General features: G+C 40.7%; 1 pseudogene; it reads right to left on the reverse strand.

Moving 5' to 3' along the window:
• Positions 1-5,049: 5,049 nt before the first annotated feature.
• LOC127444761 (uncharacterized) lies at positions 5,050-6,764 on the reverse strand (annotated as a pseudogene).
• Positions 6,765-7,564: the final 800 nt, after the last annotated feature.

Below are 7,564 nucleotides of genomic sequence, written 5' to 3' on the forward strand. Positions count from 1 at the left end.
CAAGGACCCTTCTGTCAAGCTCCTGAAGTTTGCAGACGACACCACTGTCATCGGCCTCATCCGAGATGACGACAAGTCTGCATCCAGAAGGGAGGTTGAACAGCTGGCTGTCTGGTGCAGTCAAAACAACCTTGAGCTGAACACACTCAAAACGATGGAGATGATTGTGGACTTTAGGAGGAACACCCCAACACTGACCCCCTCACCATTCTAAACAGCACTGTGGCAGCAGTGGAGTCATTCAGCTTCCTGGGCACTACCATCTCACAGGACCTGAAGTGGGAGACCCACATTGACTCCATTGTGAAAAAGGCCCAGCAGAGGTTGTACTTCCTTCGCCAGCTGAGGAAATTCAACCTGCCACAGGCGCTGCTGATACAGTTTTACTCAGCAGTCATTGAGTCTGTCCTCTGCACTTCAATAACTGGTTTGGTCCAGCTATGAAATAAGACATCAGAAGACTACAAAGGACAGTTCGGACTGCTGAGAGGATTATTGGTTGCCCCCTGCCACCTCTTCAAGAACTATACACTTCCACAGTGAGGAAAAAGGCTGGAAAAATCACTCTGGACCCCACTCACCCTGCCCACTACCTTTTTGAACTGTTGCTTTCTGGCTGACGCTTCAGAGCTCTGAGCACCAGAACCATCAGGCACAGGAACAGTTTTTTCCCTCAGGCTATCCATCTCATGAACAGTTAAATTGCCCCATTGAGCAATAACTATGTGCAATACACAGTTTAGTCTTTTTTATATTTATCCAACACATCCAACCTCTTCTGCCATTTCATTACTCTGAAAAAAAAAACAAACAAAAAAAAACATTTGCACTGTACATGACAGATTGTATTAGATTTGCACTACCCATGTGTATGTGTGTATGTATGTATGTGTGTGTCTGTACGTATGTGTATAATTATTTTTTATTTTTTATTATTGTCTATGTCTTGCTGCTGTTTTAGTATTGTTTTTGTATTGTTGTACACTGGAAGCTCCTGTCACCAAGACAAATTTCTTGTATGTCTAAACATACTTGGCAATAAAGCTGATTCTGATTCTGATTCTGAAAAACATTTACCAATTTACTTGAAGTGAAAATCAGCCCTCCTTTCCTGTTTAAGAAATCAAGCAATTACACGATCATGCAGAACATGATTAAACTAGGATCTCTTTCTCAACGGCAATACCAGCAGTGATGACAGCCGACTCGTCAGCAAGATCTCGCGCTCTTCGCTTTCAAATTACTCACATCGCTTAAAGCATGATTGCGTCACACAAGGCCAGCTAGAAGGCCTCGACCGGGTCATATCCTAAAGATCACACCAACCAAAAACAAATAAATCAATCTGATTGGCTGATGAATCTGACAATCTGACTTTAGTTGCCCATTCATTTGCACTGTTGAGGGATTCTGTGGAAATTCTGAAGGCCTAAAGGGGTGGAGCTCAGACTCATGCCCTGCTTCAGCTAAGGAGCGCGGCTTTGGGCATGTGATTTGTGAAACAGTTGTCACACTTTGCTTGTTAGCATCAAGGAATAAATTCTGACTGGATAAACTTTTTGTTTTTCTCTATTTGTTTGTAGATTAATTAAGAATGGAAAGCAATTAAGAATACATAGGCAAAAGGTTACTGAGGATGAAAGGATGAAAAATATTTATTTATTTGGCATGTTAGGCCAGCAGAGAAGGCTTTGCTGGCCCTGAGAATTCGCCACTGCCTAAAATAAATTCTGCAGAGCTACGCGCCCACTTGAAGCCTGTGGACGGCTAAGGAACGTCACCTTGTTGTACCAACACAAAGAGGCACCAAAGCACTTTCCTGGACTTTCAGCTTCATCGTACCACGCTGGTGGAATGACCTTCCCAACTCCATCCAACTCCATTTTTTTCTTTAATAAGGTCATAATAAGATGAGGTTATTGCTGCTTCAAGGACAACAGTGGGCGGTCATGTGTACTTCATCTTTATCAGCACACTTGGTCGTGATTGGTTAATGTGTTGTCTATACTGTTCACCTATATACACAGAATGACAAAAGGTCCAGCAGTTTATTAATTCTTTACTTTTTTTAAGTTATTTTATTGAGTTTACTTGCATGCAGACATATAAATTGTAGTGTACTATCGGTTCAGTTTGAATGATTTTGATTTGCTTTTGTGTCTTTTCTATAATCTCCTGATTATTTTAGTGTTGTACTGAACCCAGAGCCACTGAGGTCAGCGTGAGCTGCATGGCAAAAAAAGGCTCAATGCCAAAACTATCCGCTCACTGCCGCATCTGGGATGCTTCACCTCGTGACTCACGCTTGCAGTGTGAATCTGTTAATATAGGCAATGAAACGAAAACGCCCCTCTCACGCTCCACTCAGGATGTGTGAACCCAGCATTAGTCTATTTGACTGCTATCCAAGTTATAATAGTTTCCACTGTTTGACTTTATCTGATATGACTATCAGTCGTTGTTTGATGTCAGTGTTGAATTACTTAATGTTATTTATTTTGAAACAATTGTTTTCAATAAGTCAAAACAACAGTGGAAGAGATGCTACTTACCTGCTCATAAGACATATTTTTCGGATATCCGTCTTTTTCTTCCTTTTGTTATTAATTTATTTATTTTTTGAGGGGAGGAGGCGAGTTTTGATGTTGTTAGTGACATTCGCTCTAAGTTGATCACCTGTAACCATGGTTACACTGGTACTCCTCAAACCAATCCACCTTTTTCCTACGCCCCATGGTGCTTTGCGCGAAATGTGGTAGGTACTTCCAGCTCTGCTTCCGTGAAGAAGTAAACAGACCTCATAAGTAAACAGTTGTCCTTGCACTGTATGTCCTGTTAGTCTTTCGGTTTTCGAGATGTGGAAACACAACATAACGGATCTTAAAAAGTATAATATTCGGGTGCCCATTCCTTCCTTGATAGAAGGTTGGGAGGACGATTTAAAGAAGAGGCCTCAGGTAACGTACAGTAGCGTATTTAGCTACTTTCTTGATTCCACTGCTTGCGACGTCAAGGCAATGAGCAATTTGAAAAGCTCGGAAGCGTATCAATATCTTCATAGTAATCAAGTTTGTTGTGTGTTTTTAAAGGATGTGGGAAATTACCTTGTGTACTTAAAAGCAGACATAGAGCCGAGTCAAAGCCTGAACTTGTCACATCAAAAGACTTGGGTTTTTGTCACAAAATTAGGTGTCATCGAGACAGCGGGATGTTCATGTAACGCAGGACCGGGGTGCTCATGTAGTCACGCAGCTGCAATAATGTGGAAGGTAAGTGAAGTAACGATAAAAAAGATGATGATTGTTATTTTTTATTGTTCTTGTTGTTATTATTATTATTATAATCATATTAATACTGATTATTGTTGTTTTTGTTGTGGTGGTTGTATCACCTGAGCTCAGCCAGTGTTTTGCTAAATTACACAAATTAGATCATTACATTCTCTTCAAATGCAGGTAGAGAATGCAGTCAGGCAGGGCAAGACAGGCATGTCATGTACTGATGTCCAAAGGAAGTGGAATTCAGGTGTGAGGAAGAATGTAGGTCTGACAAGGCAAAGCATATAGACTTTAAACACCACAGACCACATCACACCTTTCCAGGACCATCAATATCACCTCCAGATATCACAACCCTCCCCAACATTTTTAGGACACATACAGAGTTTATTAGTCATGTATATTCAACTGTGATGGCCCCACTGTTTCAGCTACAGACAGATGGTCTTCTTCAGCAATGTTTTAGAGCAGATGTGGACAGCAACAACTCAGGTCTAAGCCAACAGGATTCAGAGATATCCCATACTGAACACAGCATAATGCAAAGTTGTAGGAAGTGCAATATGTTTTATGAGGCCTACATTAAACTATCTCCCATCCAAGCAGCTATGCTGATGGAAGAAACTAGGGTCCAAAGTGCTTCACAGTTATGGCACGATGCCAGGAAGCTGCATCTAACTGCCAGCAAAGCAAAGAAAGTCCCTAAATGGAGTACTACTAACCCAAGACAATTCCTGAATGAACATTTGTACCCAACTTTCAGTGGAAATAGTGCCACAAAATATGGATATGAAAACAAAGTAATGTCATCAAACACGTGGAGAGCCAGGAGCAAACTGTGGAGAGGAGAGGCCTGGTGGTGCACCCTGATCATCCTTGGCTGGGAGCCAGCCCAGATGGGATTCTTGACTCAACACAGCTCCTGGAAGTCAAGTGTCCCTTCAAGAGCTCCGTGTCACTCAGTGAGTTTCTGAGTCGCCCACGTGGTGATATCAAATGCTCGGGTGATGGGCAGTATGTCATTCTTCCCAATGGAAAGGATGGATACTACCTTCAGGTGGGTAAAAAATACATTTTTACAACTAATTATTAGCAGTAATTGTACTTGTACATAGTAACAACAAATTTTATTGTAAAGTCATGTTAATAAAAATTTTATCTTCCTTCAGATCCAACTGACCATGATGTGTCTGGGTCTACATACTGTAGCTGCAAGCTGGTCATCTGGACTCCATCTGAACACCTAGAGATGGACATTCCATTTGATAAAGACTATGCTGAAGCACAAGTGCAACAGCTGTAGAATTTTTACTTTTTACACATGCTGCCCAAATTAGTTGATGATTTTGCAGAAAATAAGATGAAGCTCTGCCATAAGTACCTGCAGCTTGTGAGCAAGTAGAGGGCATAAGAAATCTAGTGTACAGTATGCATACCAACACAGTGTAAATATGTTTCACAAATGTATTTATATATATATTTTTTGTTTAATTTTGTCACATCTTATATGTTAAAGGTAAAGTTAACCCAAAAATTTTATAAATTACAGATACAATAAAAACATACAGATACAGTTATAATTATTCAGACATGTACAGCAGCATATTAATCATATATATATATATATATATATATATATATATATATATATATATATATATATATATATATATTGCAGTGTATTAATGGCAAATTCATGCTTCTGTTTGAACAGATTAAACTCATCAGCTCATCTGAATGAGTAATGTTAAATGTGTTGGATGTTGGGTATTTATTTTCGTGAAATAAGCTCTCCTCTTAGATTTACAAGAGCAGCACATATTTTTTAAATTGTATCAAATTTTGGGACCAGATTAATAGGTACAGTTTGTGAGAGAATCTTGTAATCTTGTAACCTTTAGACGCCCTATTGTTCGCTCAACATGGATGCTGGCATGTGCAATGCGTCGTGTGCTGGTGACTTCCTCATTAGTCAACTGGCAAAGCTTGCGTGTAAACGCTGGCATGACTAACTTCACCTTACGTTCCTCCAGCAGGTCCCTAATGGTGAAGCCACGGTCCACCATCACTTCGTCTCCAGCATGCAAATAGTACAAAAATCCAGAGTTCTGTGTAATGTACCTGTCACTGCATTTGCCACCATAAGCTTCTGAAATGAACATCACTATTCCAGATGGAGCAGTTGCTACTAGATACTTCAGAGTATTACTGGTGTAGTAGTGGCTGTAAGATTCACTTCTAGAGTCTAGATTTGTAGCCTTCTACAAGACAGTTTCGGTGCAGTCTATCACACAAGTAGTATTTGGGAAATTGTCTTTAAAAGGCTGTGGCAAAGTGGCCTTTATTGTTTCCTGGGGCAGCCATGGAATAAGATCCTTGGTATGCTCATATATAACATCTATTCAAAATGTCAGTGTTTTACTGACCTGACCATGTGACCTCTTAAAGGATCTTGCCAAATCAGCTATGACAAAGTTCTGTCTTAGTTTCATCAATGTCTTCAGAATTTGGTCAACAACAGGTATTGAAGATGAAGCAGAAGCAAAGCCTTGTAAACAGGATACAAGTGTGTGATACTCCAGAAGTGGAATCCCAGTGTACAGTAGGCAGTCAGCATCATATTGCAATGGACAATCAGCAACAGGCTGTGACATCTCTGGTGATGATGCAATTGTTATGCCACATGTGATAGTAGACTCTTTGGAGAAGGTGTGGTCCTCCATCCATGGGTCTGACCACTGTGTTTGGGCATTCTGAAAGGTCTTTAAAGTAGACTCTGACACATCCATTGTATCCAGCCTACCTGCAGGTTACAGGTATGAATTGCACATTTAGGGTGTAACATAAGACCAACAGCAGTTTACTAACTAAGACAACAGAAAAACATTTAAGTAATATAATTTAAAGCCAGAAAGTTGAAAGAATAAACAAATGTTCAATCCATGGAATTATTTGTATACATGACTTCTAACCTTAATCACTAAATCTGAACACACAAATTATGCATTTTCTCAATCTCCTAAAAGGTAGATGCTGGTATGTCAGATTCTAGCACAATCCAAAAATAAAGGGTTCTGTGTGAACGATGAACATTGTGTGACGCATAATAATATAGGTTAACTAACATGGTGAGAGACATTTGTCATCCCTCCCAAGGAGTCGCCGTCTCTTCTCTGGTGGCCTCTCATAACCCAGAAACAGGGTGGGGTATGGGTTGTCCTCCATCGGCTTTTTGTCAACAAAATGAAACGAGCACACATTAACCATTTTGGGAGGCTTCTTTAAGTTCAGTTTTTTTAACCATGCTCGTTTATCTTCATCATCGTGTGGGAAGCGATGGAAACGGTACCAACGCTGACAGGAGCAGTCCGCATTTGTTTTTGGTTTGTGTACGCAACACTCTTGCTTAAGCCACAGATTAAGCTTCACCTGGTTGTATGTACAGCCATGAACCACACATGTTGTCCCTGAACACCGTAAGGACATTACAACGTTCATTGTTCCAAAAAAACAACTTTAACAAAACATACAAATACAAACACAAAACTCACTAAAACGACTGCAGCCGGAGCGAGCGAATGCTACAGTATGACTTCCGCCGGAAGTTCCTCCCACATCCGTTTCCCCAGTAAGACCTCCAGGAAAAAGGTGGATAGATTCATCAGCACAGAAGAGCAGAGCCGAAGCCCAGCTCACGTAAGTACCTAAACTTGCTCCTTCGCAAGTAACTTGCAGTTTTATGCTTCAACCGCTAGAGGGCCAAAAGTTACATAGTCTAGCTTTAATACAGAGTTCGGTAATGTACTAGAGCGACAACTACAGTGTATTCTTTAACCAAAATGACTCACAACCCAACTTTTAGAGATAGTTGTGAGAACACTATGTTAGTTGCTCTCTTTGATATTTACATTAATCACTGTCACCATGGACACAGTTTATTCATGGCTGTTATTATTCATGACTATCACAAAAACAGAATGACAAAAAATGCCTATGTTGCATATGTAAACCCGGTTCTCTGTATGGAATGAGACACTGCGTCAGAGCTGACGCATTGGGAACACCTCTATGTGGTATAGTTACCCCAATTTTATTACCTGATGGCGCCTAAGCAACACCCAATATGGAGCTATGCCATGGGATCCTTATAAGCGTCTGCATGACGCCATCCTCTCAGATCTTCTGCAAGAGGCACAACCCTGTGCAGCAACCAGGGAGTATGGCCAGCTACGCAGCATCTCGTTCCCTACTCAGGAGACCAGGGTTACATATGTAGCCGAGATGTT

Source organism: Myxocyprinus asiaticus, chromosome 8 (assembly GCF_019703515.2).
Source record: "Myxocyprinus asiaticus isolate MX2 ecotype Aquarium Trade chromosome 8, UBuf_Myxa_2, whole genome shotgun sequence".
Classification (NCBI taxonomy): Eukaryota; Metazoa; Chordata; class Actinopteri; order Cypriniformes; family Catostomidae; genus Myxocyprinus; species Myxocyprinus asiaticus.